The sequence below is a fragment of the Antechinus flavipes genome, chromosome 2 (genome assembly GCF_016432865.1).
Source record: "Antechinus flavipes isolate AdamAnt ecotype Samford, QLD, Australia chromosome 2, AdamAnt_v2, whole genome shotgun sequence".
NCBI classification, from domain to species: domain Eukaryota; kingdom Metazoa; phylum Chordata; class Mammalia; order Dasyuromorphia; family Dasyuridae; genus Antechinus; species Antechinus flavipes.
In genome coordinates, this window is record NC_067399.1 from 58,672,931 (window position 1) to 58,687,943 (window position 15,013).

Consider the following 15,013-nt stretch of genomic DNA (forward strand, 5'->3'; position numbering starts at 1 on the left):
TAAAAAGGTCTCTCGTCTCTGACTTGATACTCATTCTCATTGTCAGAGTGCAGAGATGGACTGGGTAATCCCCGGAGTGTGGACTGTGAGGACTGGTAAGCCCACAGTCTGAAGAGGGTCAGGTTGATTTGGGTCAAAGAATAAAGTTCCATACCCCGCAAGACGCTGTCTCTAAGATTGAGGCAAGAGCTCTGACTGCAGAGACCCAGACTGTTTCCTTGTGGTTAGGGAAAATGATGACTACTGCCCAGACCTTCAGGAGACACTCATCGTATGAAACAAATGTTTCACCTTTCCTTATACACATGATTGTCTGTGTTGGTGGGAAACAGGTTAGTGTTTCTGTAGAAGCCTAATCACCCCATAGTAAGAGCCCTGATAGTAATAGATGTCAGTGTGGTAGTCGAGAGACCTAGGTTTGAGCTCCAGGATTGTCACTCACTGCATAGGTAACAAGTCCCATCCCATCTCCTGTCCTCTTCCGTAAAATCAGAACATTGGGCTGAATCTCAGTCAATAAACAGCTATTTGTTTTCTCTAGTTTTTCTTAAAGTCCCTTCTAAGTCTTAGATTCTAAATGCTGGTCTTACCCACTTTTTTTCTTTAATAGGAGAATGATTAATGATGCTATTGACTAAAGATACTATAGGAAGATGCAAATTGTCAAAATGATTTCATTTTCTAACTAAAGGTAAACTTACTTTCCTTTTTATTCCCTCATGATTCAGTAGGAAACAGTTTTAGAGAAAACAGTTAAATGTCTTGATTTGCAAAATGTTTAAATTGTTATTGATGATCCTTTTTAAGTGTCTTACTTGTGGGTAATCCTAGCCCGTCATGGACATCTCACAATGATGTGTAAAATTTTGCTTGGATATTCATGTCTCAGGTCAGCTTTGATCCATTAGTTTTCTGAGTACTCTGTGGGAGCCCAAGGTGTTAGATTTGCTGTTAAACTGAGCCAGATCTGACTTGGGAGTGTGGGCCATTTATTAACTAACTGTGTAGTCTTGGGGCAAAACATTCTATTTCTCCATCTTTTCGCCATCAAGAAAGAACCTCAGAAATTATTTAATCTCATCTCTTCCTTTGACTTATGAGGTCAAATTGTAGTAAATAATAGAGTGATGATTTCATAGATCTCTTGCTGGCCCAAACTCAAGACTCTATAAGCTTTGCCCCAGGATACTGATTTTCCCATCAGTGGCAAAGGTAAACAAGTGATGACCTGACCCAGCTCTTCCCAGGTGACAAAGTTTTCAAAATAAATCAAATGGTAGCATACATTCTAAAATAAATAAAGTTCTACCTATACAAATGGGAAACTATTATTTATTCCATGATCTTGTTATGATTAGGTCCTAATTATATGTGGATCTCCTTGTTGAAACTCACTCACAATGTCTCCTCTCTGTATACCTGGGATAGATGGGAGGGAAGTTGCATCTGATATAGCATTTTAAGTCCCTTTTAAGACCTTTTTTCCCCTGGATTTGAGAAGAGAAGTTAGTAATTTTTTTCCCCCTCTCTCTGGACTTATAAGCTTAGTTCCACTCAGTTTTCCAGGGGCGAGTCTGATATTTTGAACAAAAAAAGAAGAAATCATATATTTCGATCTCACCTGTCAAAACTAACTTTTGTTCTATATGAAGAAGGCTGCTTTCCCCTAGACTCTGGACTGTGAGAGCTATTAAGCCCATAAGCCATCTATTTCCAGTGGGCACAATTTCCTACAGACTTGCACAATGAATAAAGGTGGACATCACATCTTTTTTTGCCTAAAATTTTATGTACTTCCTTTAGAACTTGGCTCTAGAATTTTGATTTCCAGACAGTTTGTTGGAAGCAGGAGAAAAAAAAATGCCTTTAAAAATCAGAGAATTCTTGTTAACCAGTTACTAGAAGCCTGAGGATGGTGACTTCTTCCATTCTCCCAGAGTTTCCCAACCTTTCCTTTGTGACACACACACTTGAGGTTCCTGTGTTTTCTCACACTGTGGGCTGAGTTAGGAGAAGCAAAAAAAAAAAAAAATTATCCAAAGAATGAGAATAGAGTCAGGTTGAAGATAACAGAACTAAGAAGTAAAAGAGTAGAATATGAGTGGTGGAAGTGCTTTTGATAGCTCAAGATTGAACCCAGCCAATAGGGGGTTTATTCTGCTCCCCTGAAAGCAAGTTTGCAGGTTGCTGAAGATCTTTGGTTGTTTGATCATAATACCCTCAAAAGGTTGTCTTGGAGGAGGGGACAGAACCTTCAAAAGTTAGACACATTTCTAAAATCTGACTTGCCACACGTGTCCATGTACAGAATCCCATGGAATAACTTTTTCAATCAAAAAATAAATTCAAAATTAAAGGTAAATTGTTTTCTGGTGCATAATGGCTGCTCCAGACTACCAGAGGAGCAAGTGAAAATTTCAAAAAACTTATCCTAAGGCTACATGACTCAAGTGAAGACTAATAGGTATTGCAGTGCATAGAGCTTTGGATTTTTGTAAGAATTTTTACATATATAGGTCCTTTTCTATTTTTTTCTTATGATCTTTGGGATACAAACTTTATAATCTTTTGGGATACAAATTATGCACCCATTTTGACCTTATTCTCAAAGCTGGAGTTTTTGAGTTTATCAAATACTAGGTAACTATGGTCATCAACTATTATGTATTGGATATCAAATTTATTCCACTGATCTACCATTTTATTTCTTAGCTATTACTAGATAGTTTTGATGGTATGACACTGAATAAATAAATAAATTTGTTTAAGCATAATTGTCATTTTTATCATATTGACATGAACAATTGATATTTTTCCAGTTTTTTTAGATCTGACTTTATTTGTATAAAAAGTTTTGTAATTGTATTTATATGTTTCCTGGGTTTGTCTTGGCAGGAAGATTGCCAGGTATTTTATATTGTTTATAGTTATTTTACATATAGAATTTCTCTATTTCTTGTTGCTAGACTTTATTGGTTATATGAAGATGATTTCTGCAGGTCTAACTTATATTCTACAATTTTGCTGAAGTTGTTAATTATTTCAAGTGATTTTTTTTTCATTGATTCTCTAGGGTTCTCTATACCATTGTATCATCTGCAAAGAGTGATAGTTTTGTTTCCTCATTGCTTACTTTAATTCCTTTGATTTCACTTTCTTACTGCTGTAGCTAACATTAATAGTAGTATATTGAAAGGCAGGGATAATACTGGGCATCCTTCACCCCTTATTTGGAAAGCTTTTAGCTTATCCCCATTAAAGATAGTGCTTACTATTGGTTTTAGATAGATACTGCTTATCATTTTAAGGAATACTCCCTTTATTTCTATGTGCTGTAGTTTTTAATAAGAATAAGTGCTGTATTTTGTCAAAAACTTTCAGTCTCTATTGAGATAATGATGTGATTTCTGTTGGTTTGGTTTTTAGTATAGTCAGTTATGTATTAATTTTCCTAATATTGAACCAACCTGCATTCCTGTAATAAATAAATCCCATCTAGTCATAGTATATAATCCTAATGATAGATTGCTATAATCTACCTTGCTAGTTTAAAAGTTTCATATTAATATTCATTAGGGAAATTGTTCTATAATTTTCTTTCTCTCTTTTTGTTCCTCCTGATTTAGCTATCAGCGCCATATTTGTGTCATAAGAGAAGTTTGATAGGTCTCCCTACTCAGCTATTTTTGCTTTTTTCCGAATAGTTTATATTGTTTTGAAATTCATTGTTTTTTAAATGTCTGGTAGAATTCACTTGTGAATCCATCTAGCCCTGGGGATTTTTTCCTAGGAAGTTCATTAATGACTCATTCGGTTTCTTTTTCTAAGATGACGTTATGTAGGCATTCTATTTCCTGATCTGTTAATCTAGATAATTTATATTTTCATAAATATTCACTCACAATGAATATTCATTCATAACATTTCTCTCAGATTGTCAGATTTATTTGCATATAAGTGAGCAAAATATTTCCTAATGATTGCTTTAATTTCTTCATCATTGATGGTGATTTCATCCTTTTCATTTTTAATACTGGGTATTTGGATCTCTTTCTTTTTTTATAGCATATTAACCAATGGCTTATCTGTCTAATTTTTTTTTTTTCATAAAACCACCTCTTACTTATTAGCTCAATAGTGGGATTTTTTCTTTTTTTTCTTTTTTACTTTCAATCTTATTAATCTCACTTTGATTTTCAGGATTTCCAATTTGGTAACTCAATTGGAAATTTTTAATTTGATCTTTTCCCACTTTTTTTATTTGTTGCTTTTTTTCCCCCCTCCATTTTCCACGCATTTTATTGAGAAGAATGTAGAGAAATAAAGTTTCCCTTAAATACTGATTTGGCTACCTCTCATAAATTTTGGTGTGTTGTCTCATTGTTGTCGTCTCTTTAATGAAATTATTGTTTCTATGATTTGTATCTATTCATTCTTTAAGATTAGATTATTTAATTTCCAATTAATTTTCAATATGTGACCTACTATGTGTTAAAAACAAATGAAGGGACTTCCAGCCAAGATGGCGGAGAGGACAAACACATCTACTTAAGCTCCATCTTTTCTCTCAGAATAATTTATCTCATGACCGGCCTCGGAATTAATGTTTGACTGAAAAAAAAAAAAAAAAAAAAAAACCACATATAATAACCAAGAGAAGATGCCCTTGAAATTCTCCAGAAAAGGTCTGTTTTTGCTTGTGGGTGACGATAGTTAGATTGGGTGCAGACTGAGGGCAGGCAGCTCACAGCTGAGCAGACTGGAGAGGGGTGGGGTGTGATCTCGGTCATTTCTTCGAGGAGAGCTTTACTACAGTGTTGACTACTTTGCCCTGGCAGCAAGCCAGTGGACAAGCAAGAGAAGCTAAAAACACAGGGGGTGAAGACTATAACCCCAAAAAGCTAGAGTCTCTTGGAACCTGACCATACCCACCCACAGTGTCTCAGCACACTCTCAGAGTCTCAGAGCACAGACGCAACGCAGCCATTGCTGTCCTGCTAGTGCCTCGTTGCTGCCCCCTGCAGTCTGTAGAGGAAGCTCGGTAAGACCACTCAGCACCAACCTCCCTCCCCCCCCAAAAAAAAAAAAGCAGATTGCATTTGTTTTTCTTGTTAGTTTGTTTTCTTTGATTCTTCTTTGACAAAATGAGCAAAAAATTAAAATGGACTCTAACTTTGATAGTTTCTATATGGATAGATAGCAGACTTTAAACCCCATGGAGACTAAAAACAGACTGTCTCCAAATGAATCCTCAAAGGGGGATATGATCTGATCCTCAACGCACAAGACTCTCATAGAAGAAATTAAAAAGGTTCTCACAAGAGAGCTAGAAGAAAAATGGGAAAAGGAAAGGGAAGCTTGGCAAGAGGGTCTTGATAAGTCATCCCACTCATTTAATGATAGAGTGGATAAAGAAATCAAATCCTTGAAAAACAGAATTAGTGAGTTGGAAAAAGAAAATAGTTCTCTAAAAAATAAAATTGGCGAAATGGAAAAAAATTCCATAGAACAAAACAACTCACTTAAAATTCAATTGTACAATTAGAAAAATATATTTAAAAAGTGAGTGAAGAAACTAACTCATTAAAAATCTGAATCAAACAAATGGAAATGAATTACTCGAGGAGAAACCAAGAATCAAACAAAACCAAAAAAAGAAACAATGGAAAAAAAAATATCAAATACCTTCTTGGGAAAACAACAGACCTGGAAAATAGATCTAGAAGAGATAATCTGAGAATTATTGGACTTCTTGGAAAATATGATGAAAAAGAGAGCCTGGACACTATTTTCCAGGAAATTATCAAAGAGAACTGCCCAGATGTTATAGAAACAGAGGGTGAAATAGAAATGGAAAGAATTCATTGATCACCTACTGAAAGGGATCCTAAAATCAAAACACCAAGAAATGTGGTGGTCAAATGCCAGAACTATTAGACAAAGGAAAAAACACTGCAAGCTGCTAGGAAAAATCATTTCAAATATAAAGGAGCCACAATAAGGATTACTCAGGATCTAGCAGCATCCACTGCTTAAATGAATGAAGGGCCTGGAATATGATATTCTGAAAGGCTAAGGAACTTGGTATGCAGACAAAAATAACTTACCCAGCCAAAATGAACATCTTTTTCCAGGGAAGAAGATGGACATTCAACAAAATAAGTGAATTTCATCTATTTTTGATGAAAAACCTGGAACTAAACAAAAAGTTTGATCTATAAATATAAAAATCAAGAGAAACTTAAAAAGGTAAAAAGAAATCTTGGGATCTATATTTCTGCTATAAAGATACATAAAGAACACATGTATACTTTGTTCTAGAAACTAGAGGTAGAAAGGAAATTGTACTTGGAAAAGGGTAAAGTGGGGGTACTACATCTCATGAAGAGGCAAAGGAAACCTATTACATCTGAGAGAAAGAATGGAGAGGGATGAACATAGTGTGTATCTTAACTGCTTTCAGAATTGGCTTAAAGAGAAAAATATTAAACATATTTGATTTATGGTGAAACGTTTCCCACCTTATTGAAAAGTGGGAGGGGAAAAGTGAAAAGGGAAGGAGTAAGCTAAGTGGAAGGGAATACAAAAATTGTGAGGAAAAGGAGTAAGATGGGGGAGGAATTCTAAAGTGGGAGGGATACTAAAAAGGGAGGTATGTGAGAAGCAAGTGGTGCTCACAAGTTTAATACTGGGGATGGGGGTAAGAGGGAAAGAAGGGTTAGAAAAGCATAAACAGAGGTTTAACAAGATGTCAAATAATACAGAATTGGTCATTTTAACCATAAATGTGAACAGGGTAAACTCCCCCATAAAGAGGAAGTGGTTAGCAGAATAGATTAAAAGCCAGAATCCTACGATATGTTGTTTACAGGAAACACACCTGAAGCAGGGAGATACAGAGTAAAGGTAAAAGGTTGGAGCAGAATCTACTATGCTTCAGGTGAAGTCAAAAAAGCAGGGGTAGCCATCCTGATCTCAGATCAAACAAAAGCAAAAATTTATCTAATTAAAAGAGATAAGGAAGGGCACTATATCTTGCTAAAGGGTAGCATAGATAATGAAGCAATATCAATATTAAACACATATGCACCAAGTGGTGTAGCATCTAAATTCTTAAAAGAGAAATTAAGAGAGCTGCAAGAAGAAATAGACAGCAAAACTATAATACTGGGAGATCTCAACCATGCACTCTCAGAATTAGATAAATCAAACCATAAAATAAATAAGAAGTCAAAGAGGTAAATAGAATACTAGAAAAGTTAGATATGATAGATCTCTGGAGAAAACATAATGGAGATAGGAAGGAGTACACTTTCTTCTCAGCAGTTCATAGAACCTATACAAAAAGTGACCATGTATTAGGACATAAAAACCTCAAACTCAAATGCAGTAAGGCAGAAATAGTAAATGCATCCTTTTCAAACCATGATGCAATGAAAATTACATTCAATAAAAAGCCAGGGGAAAATAGACCAAAAAATAATTGAAAACTAAATAATTTCATACTAAAGAATGATTGGGTGAAACAGCAAATCATAGACATAATAACTTCACCCAAGAAAATGGCAATAATGAGACATCATACCAAAATGTGTGGGATGCAGCCAAAGCGATAATAAGGAGAAATTTTATATCTCTACAGGCCTACTTGCATAAAATAGAGAAAGAGAAGGTCAATGAATTGGGCTTGCAACTAAAAATGCTAAGAAAGAAACAAATTAAAAACACCCAGTCAAACACTAAACTTGAAATTCTAAAAATAAAAGGAGAGATTAATAAAATTGAAAGTTAAAAAATATATATTTAATTAATAAAACTAAGAGTTGGTTCTATGAAAAAACCAACAAAATAGATAAATTCTTAGTAAATCTGATTTTAAAAAGGAAAGAGGAAAATCAAATTGTTAGTCTTAAAAATGCAAAGGGAGAACTTGCCACTATGAAGAGGAAATTAGAGCAATAATTAGGAATTACTTTGCCCAGCTTTATGCTAATAAATTCGATAACTTAAAAGAAATGAAAGAATTACCTTCAAAAATATAGTTTGCCCAGATTAACAGAGGAAGAAGTAAGTTGGTTAAACAGTCCCATCTTAGAAAAAGAAATAGAAGAAGCTATTAATCAACTCCCTAAGAAAAAATCCCCAGGACCAGATGGATTTACATGTGAATTCTACCAAACATTTAAAGAACAATTAACTCCAATGCTATATAAACTATTTGAAAAAATAGGGACTGAAGGAATCCTACCAAATTCCTTTTATGACACAGACATGGTACTGATACCTAAACCAGGTAGGTTGAAAATAGAGAAAGAAAATTATAGACCAATCTCCCTAATGAATATTGATGCTAAAATCTTAAATAAAATATTAGCAAAAAGATTATAGAAAATCATTCCCAGGATAATACACTATGACCGAGTAGGATTTATACCAGGAATACAGGGGTGGTTCAACATTAGAAAAACTATTAGCGTAATTGACATATCAATAACCAAATTAGCAAAAACCATATGATCATCTCAATAGATGCAGAAAAAGCATTTGATAAAATCCAACATCCATTCCTAATAAAAACACTTGAGAGGATAGGAATAAATGGACTTTTCCTTAAAATAGTCAGGAGCATATATTTAAAACCGTCAGTAAGCATATATAATGGGGATAAACTGGAACCATTCCCAGTAAGATCAGGAGTGAAACAAGGTTGCCCACTATCACCGTTATTATTCAATATTGTATTAGAAATGCTAGCCTTGGCAATAAGAGTTGAGAAAGAGATTAAAGGAATTAGAGTAGGTGATGAGACCAAATTATCACTCTTTGCAGATGATATGATAGTATACTTAGAGAACCACAGAGATTCTACTAAAAAGCTATCAGAAATAATTCACAACTTTAGCAAAGTTGCAGGATATAAAATAAATCCACATAAATCCTCATCATTTTTATACACCACCAACAAAATTGAACAGTAAGAAATACAAAGAGAAATTCCATTCAAAATAACTGTCGATACCATAAAATATTTGGGAATCTATCTACCAAAGAAAAGTCAGGAATTATATGAGCAAAATTACTAAACACTTTCCACACAAATAAAGTCAGATTTAAATAATTGGAAAAATATTAAATGCTCTTGAATAGGCTGAGTGAATATAATAAAGATGACAATATTCTTGTCTAATCTATTTATTTAGTGCTATCAATCAGACTTCCAAGAAACTTTTAATGACCTAGAAAAAATAACAACATAATTCATATGGAAGAACAAAAGGTCGAGAATTTCAAGGGAATTAATGAAAAAAAAAATCAAATGAAGGTGGCCTAGCTGTACCTGATCTAAAACTATGTTATAAAGCAGAGGTCACCAAAACCATTTGGTATTGGCTAAGAAATAAGATTAGCTGATCAATGGAATAGAGTAGGTTCACAGGACAAAATAGTTAATAACTATAACAATCTAGTGTTTGGCAAACCCAAAGATCCCAACTTTTGGGATAAGAATTCATTATTTGAGAAAAATTGCTGGGAAAACTGGAAATTAGTATGGCAGAAATTAGGCATGGACCCACACTTAACACCATACACCAGGATAAGATCAAAATGGGTCCATGATTTAGGCATAAAGAACAAGATTATAAATAAATTAGAGGAACATAGGATAGTTTACCTCTTAGACTTGTGGAGGAGGAAGGAATTTGTGACCAAAGAAGAACTAGAGATCATTATTGATCACAAAATAGAAAAATTTGATTATATCAAGTTAAAAATGCAAGCAAGATTAGAAGGGAAGCAACAAACTGGGAAAATGTTTTTACAGTTAAAAGTTGTGATAAAGGCCTTATTTCCAAAATATTTAGAGAATTGACTCTAATTTATAAGCAATCAAACCATTCTCCAATTGATAAATGGTCAAAGGATATGAAGACAATTTTCAGATGATGAAACAAACTATTTCCACTCATAAGAGTGTTCCAAATCACTATTGATCAGAAAAATGCAAATTAACACAACTCTGAAATACCACAACACACCTGTCAAATTGGCTAAGATAAGAAAATGTAATGATGAATGTTGGAGGGGATGTGGGAAAACTGAGACACTGAGGCATTGTTGGTGGAGTTGTGAACGAATGCAACTATTCTGGAGAGCAATCTAGAATTATGCCCAAAAAGTTATTTGTGCATACTCTTTGATTCAGCAGTGTTACTACTGGGCTTATATCCCAAAGAGATACTAAAGACAGGAAAAGGACCCATATGTGCCAAAATGTTTGTGGCAGCCCTTTTTGTAGTGGCTAGAAACTGGAAAATGAATGGATGCCCATCAATTGAAGAATGGTTGGGTAAATTGTGGTATATGAATCTTATGGAATATTATTGTTCTGTAAGAAATGACCAGCAGGATGAATACAGAGAGACTTGGAAAGACTTATATAAACTGATGCTGAATGAAATGAGCTAGAACCAGGAGATCATTATATACTTCAACAACAAAACAATACTGTATGAGGATGCATTTTGATGGAAGTGGATATCTTCAACAAAGAGAAGATCTAATTCAGTTCCAATTGATCAATGATGGACAGAATCAGATATACCCAGAGAAGGAACACTGGAAAATGAGTATGAACTGTTTGCATTTTTGTTATTCTTCTCAGGTTATTTTTGCTTTCTGAATCCAATTCTTCCTGTGCAACAAGAGAATTATTAGATTCTGCACACATATATTGTATCTAGGATATACTATAACATATTTAACATGTATAAGACTGCCTGCCATTTAGGGGAGGGGATGGAGGGAGGGAAGGAAAAAGTTGGAACAGCAGTGAGTGCAAGAGATAATGTTGTAAAAAATTACCCATGCATATATACTGTCAATACAAGGTTATTAAAAAATTTTTCAATCTATCTTTCCACTAATCGCTGATGAATATAATTTTTATTGCATTCATGTATAACCCATAACTAATTGCTTACTGTCTAAGGTATGGGCTGAAGGGGATGGGGATGGAGAAAGGAAGAAAAATTTGAAAAAGGAAGTTTTGCAAAGGTGAATATTGAATACTATCTTTGCATATATAATAATACTGGAAAAATAAAATACTATGAAAGAAAAATTTTATTGCATTATGATCTGAAATGAATGAATTTAACATTTCTGCCTTTCTACATTTGATTTTGAGATTTTTATGCTTTACTACATGACCAATTATTGGTTTGGTATCCTATGCTTCTGAGAAATGCATATTCTTTTTTGTTTCCATTCAGTTTTCTTCAAAAGTCTATCACATCTAACTTTCTTGTTTCTTTTTGATTGGATTTATCAAGTTCTAAGAGTGGACAGTTGAGATCTCCCACTAGTATAGTTTTGCTATCTATTTCTTTCTGTAACTCACCTTCTCCATTCAGAATTTGTGCAAAAATGTTTGTGGTAGTCCCTTTTTGTAGTGGCAAGAATCTGGAAATTGAGTGGATGCCCATCAGTTGGAGAATGGCTGAATAAGTTATGGTTTATGAATGTTATGGAATATCATTGTTCTATAAAAAATGACAAACAGGATGATTTCTGAGAGGCCTGAAGAGATTTACATGAACTGATGTTAAGTGAGATGAGCAGAACCAGGAAATCATTGTATACAGCAACAAGAAGATTATAATATGATGATCAATTCTGATAGACGTGGCTCTTCTCAACAGTGAGATGATTCAGGCTAGTTCCAATGGTCTTGTGATAAAGAGAACCATCTGAACCCAGAAAGAGAATTGTGGGAACTGAATGTGGATCACAACATAGTATTTTCACTCTTTTTGTTGTTGTTTGCTTGCATTTTTTTCATTTTTTTCCTTTTTGATCTGATTTTTCTTGTGCAGCATGATAATTGTAAAAATATGTATAGAAGAATTGCACATATTAAAATATATTGGATTACTTGCCATCTAGGGGAGTGGAGGAAGGAAGGAAGGGAAAAAAATTTAACACAAGGTTTTACAAGGGTGAATGTTGAAAATTATCCATGTTTTGAAAATAAAAAAGCTTTAATAAAAAAAAATTTGGATGCTATGCCTTTTGATTCAGCAAAATCATTACCAAGTCTATATCTAAAGAGATCATTAAAAGGGAAAAAGGACCTACATATTTAAGTATTTATTTAAATTATTTCCTTTACTTAAATTTAAGATTTATTCATTTATTTATTCAATATTTTAAGCGGCTCTTTTTTTTTTTTTTTTTTTTTGGTGGCAAAGAATTAGAAATTGAGGAGATGCCTATCAATTGGGGAGTGGCTAAACAAATTGTGGTATATGAATGTAATGGAACATTATTGTTCTATAAAAATTGATGAAAAGAAGAATTTCAGAAAAATCTGATCAACCATCATAGATTAGCTCTTCTCAGCAATTCAGTGATCCAAAACAATTCTAGAAGACTTATGATGGAAAATACCATCCACATCCAGAGAAAGAATTATGGAGTATTCTATTTTCACTATAATTTTAAAAAATGTTTTCTTTCTCATTTTTCCTTTTGTTCTGATTCTTCTTTCACAACATGACTAATATGAAAATATGTTTAACATGATTGTACATGTATAACCTACATCGGATTGCTTGCTGTCTTGGGAAAGGGGAGGGAAGCCAAAAATATTTGGAACTCAAAATCTTATAAAAATGAATGTTGAGAACTATATATGTTTTTAAAAAAATGCCTTAAATACCAAAAAAAAAGGATGCTATATCAATTGTATATATATTTAATATTGTAATTATTTTATTGTCTGCATTACCATTTAGCAAGATACAGTTTCCTTATCTCTTTTAATTAGGTTTATTTTTGGTTTTATTTTGAGTGAGATCTGTATTGCTACCCCTGAATGTTTGTTTGTTTGTTTTTTTAAACTTTGGCTGAAGCATACTAGATTTTGTTGCAGCCCCTTAATCTTTATTCTCTATCTCTCTGCTTCAAGTATTTTTTTTTAGTAAATAATATATTGTTGAATTCTAATTTTTGATCTACTCTAGATTCACTTCTTATTCACATTCACAGTTACTACTTCTTGTGTATTTCCTTCCATCTTATTCTTCCTCCTGTTTGTCCTCTCTCTTCTTTCACCCTTTCCCTCCTCACCAGTGTTTTGCTTCTATCTCCTCTCCTTATCTGCCCTCCCTTCTGTCAGTATTTACCCACCCTTCCTTTTAATCTCCTCCCCTCTTACTTCCCTGTTGGGTAAGATAAATTTCTATGTTCAAGTGATGGTGTATATTATTCCTTTTTTCAGCCAATACTGATGAGAGGAAGGTTTAAATGATGTCCATCATCCACCTTTCCATCTTCTTCGGCACTATGTCTTTTGTGCCTCTTCAGTGCAATAATTTGCCCCATTCTACCTCTCCCTTCCTCCTTCTGCACCTAGTGTACTCCTCTTTCTCATCTCTTGGGTTTTTTAATATAATTTTCTCAAATTATACCCAAACCCTCTATATTCCTTTTAGTTGTACTATTAATGATACAATCTTTTAAGAATTACAAGTATTATTTTCCCGTCTAAGGATATAAACTAGTTTATCTCTATTGAATCCCTTATGTTTTCTTTTCCTTTTTACCTACTTATGCTTCTCTTGGATTTTGATGTTGGAGATCAAATTTTTGGTTCAGTTCTGAGTTTTTCCTTGTGAAAGCTTGAAATCCTCTTATTTCATTGAATGACTATTTTGCCTTTTGGTTCTAGGATATCAGGGCAGTTTTCTTCGATAATTTCTTTAAAGATGCTGTCCAAGTTCTCTTTTTGCTTATGGCTTCCAGGCAGTCCATTGATTCTGATATTGTTTCTCCTGGATCTATTTTTCAAGTCAGTTGTTTTTCCCATGAGATATTTTAATTTTTCTTCTATTTTTTTCATTCTTTTGAGTTTGTTTAATTGATTCTTGATATCTCATGGAGTCATTAGTTTCCACTTACCCAATTCTAACTTTTAATAGTTCTTTTTCTCAATTAGCTTTTGTACTTTCTTTTTCATTTGGCCACTCTTTCCCAAACTTCAAGGTACTATAAAAATGCTAGCTATTATTATTCTATTGGATTGTGAGCTCTGTGAATATAGGAACTGGTTTTTTTTGTTGTTGTTGTTGTTTGTTTGTTTGTTTGTTTTTTGTCTCTATAAGTCCACAGTACCTGGCACAGAGTTGACATTTAAATAAATGCTTGTTGACTGGCTGACTAAATCTTAACACACCATCTTTGTTGCTGATCCCTGATAGCACAGTGGAAAGGATGCTGTATCTGTAGCCAGGGAACTTGGATTTTAATCTGGGTTCAGCTTCTTGCTACCTAGGTGACCCAGAGGAATTCCTCTACCTCTTCGAGTTTCTTTCTCCTTGTCTGTAAAATGAGTAGAGTTAACCAGATGACCTCTAAGGTCCCTTGCAGCTCTACCTCTGTAACCTTATACTGCAATTCATCTTGCTTATTTTTTACTTCCTTTTCCATCCATCCATCCATCCTCTCCCTGATCCTGAACATATGGAGACCTCAGTGATCAGCAGTATTTGGGTTTGAAGGAGAGATCTGAAGCTTTTGGTGGTCAAAAGGGAGACCCTTCTGACTTGTACCTAAAGCCTCTGATTTGTCTCTTGGGAGTTGGATCATGGAAAGGGACTGCAAAATCATGCAAACAAAAAGGCAACTGTGGTATTCTGGAAAGAGGAAGAGTCTTGGGATCAGAAGACTTCAGAAGTACATTGGAAAGTACCAGGATTCTGGAATCAGAAAACATGAGTTTCAAGTCCCATATCTGTGGCTCATTATCTGTATGACTTTGGACAAGTTGCCTCTTCCTGGGTCCATTTCCTCATCTGTAAAATGAAAGGGTTGAACTAGTCGACCACTGAAGTGCCCTCCCAATTCTAGCTCTAGACCCAATCTAGTCTGACTGAGAGTCTTTCCCCTCTTCTCAGGTGCTGGGGCTTAGAGCTGTCTGAGTGGTGGGTTATGGAGAGGCTGGAACCCCCTT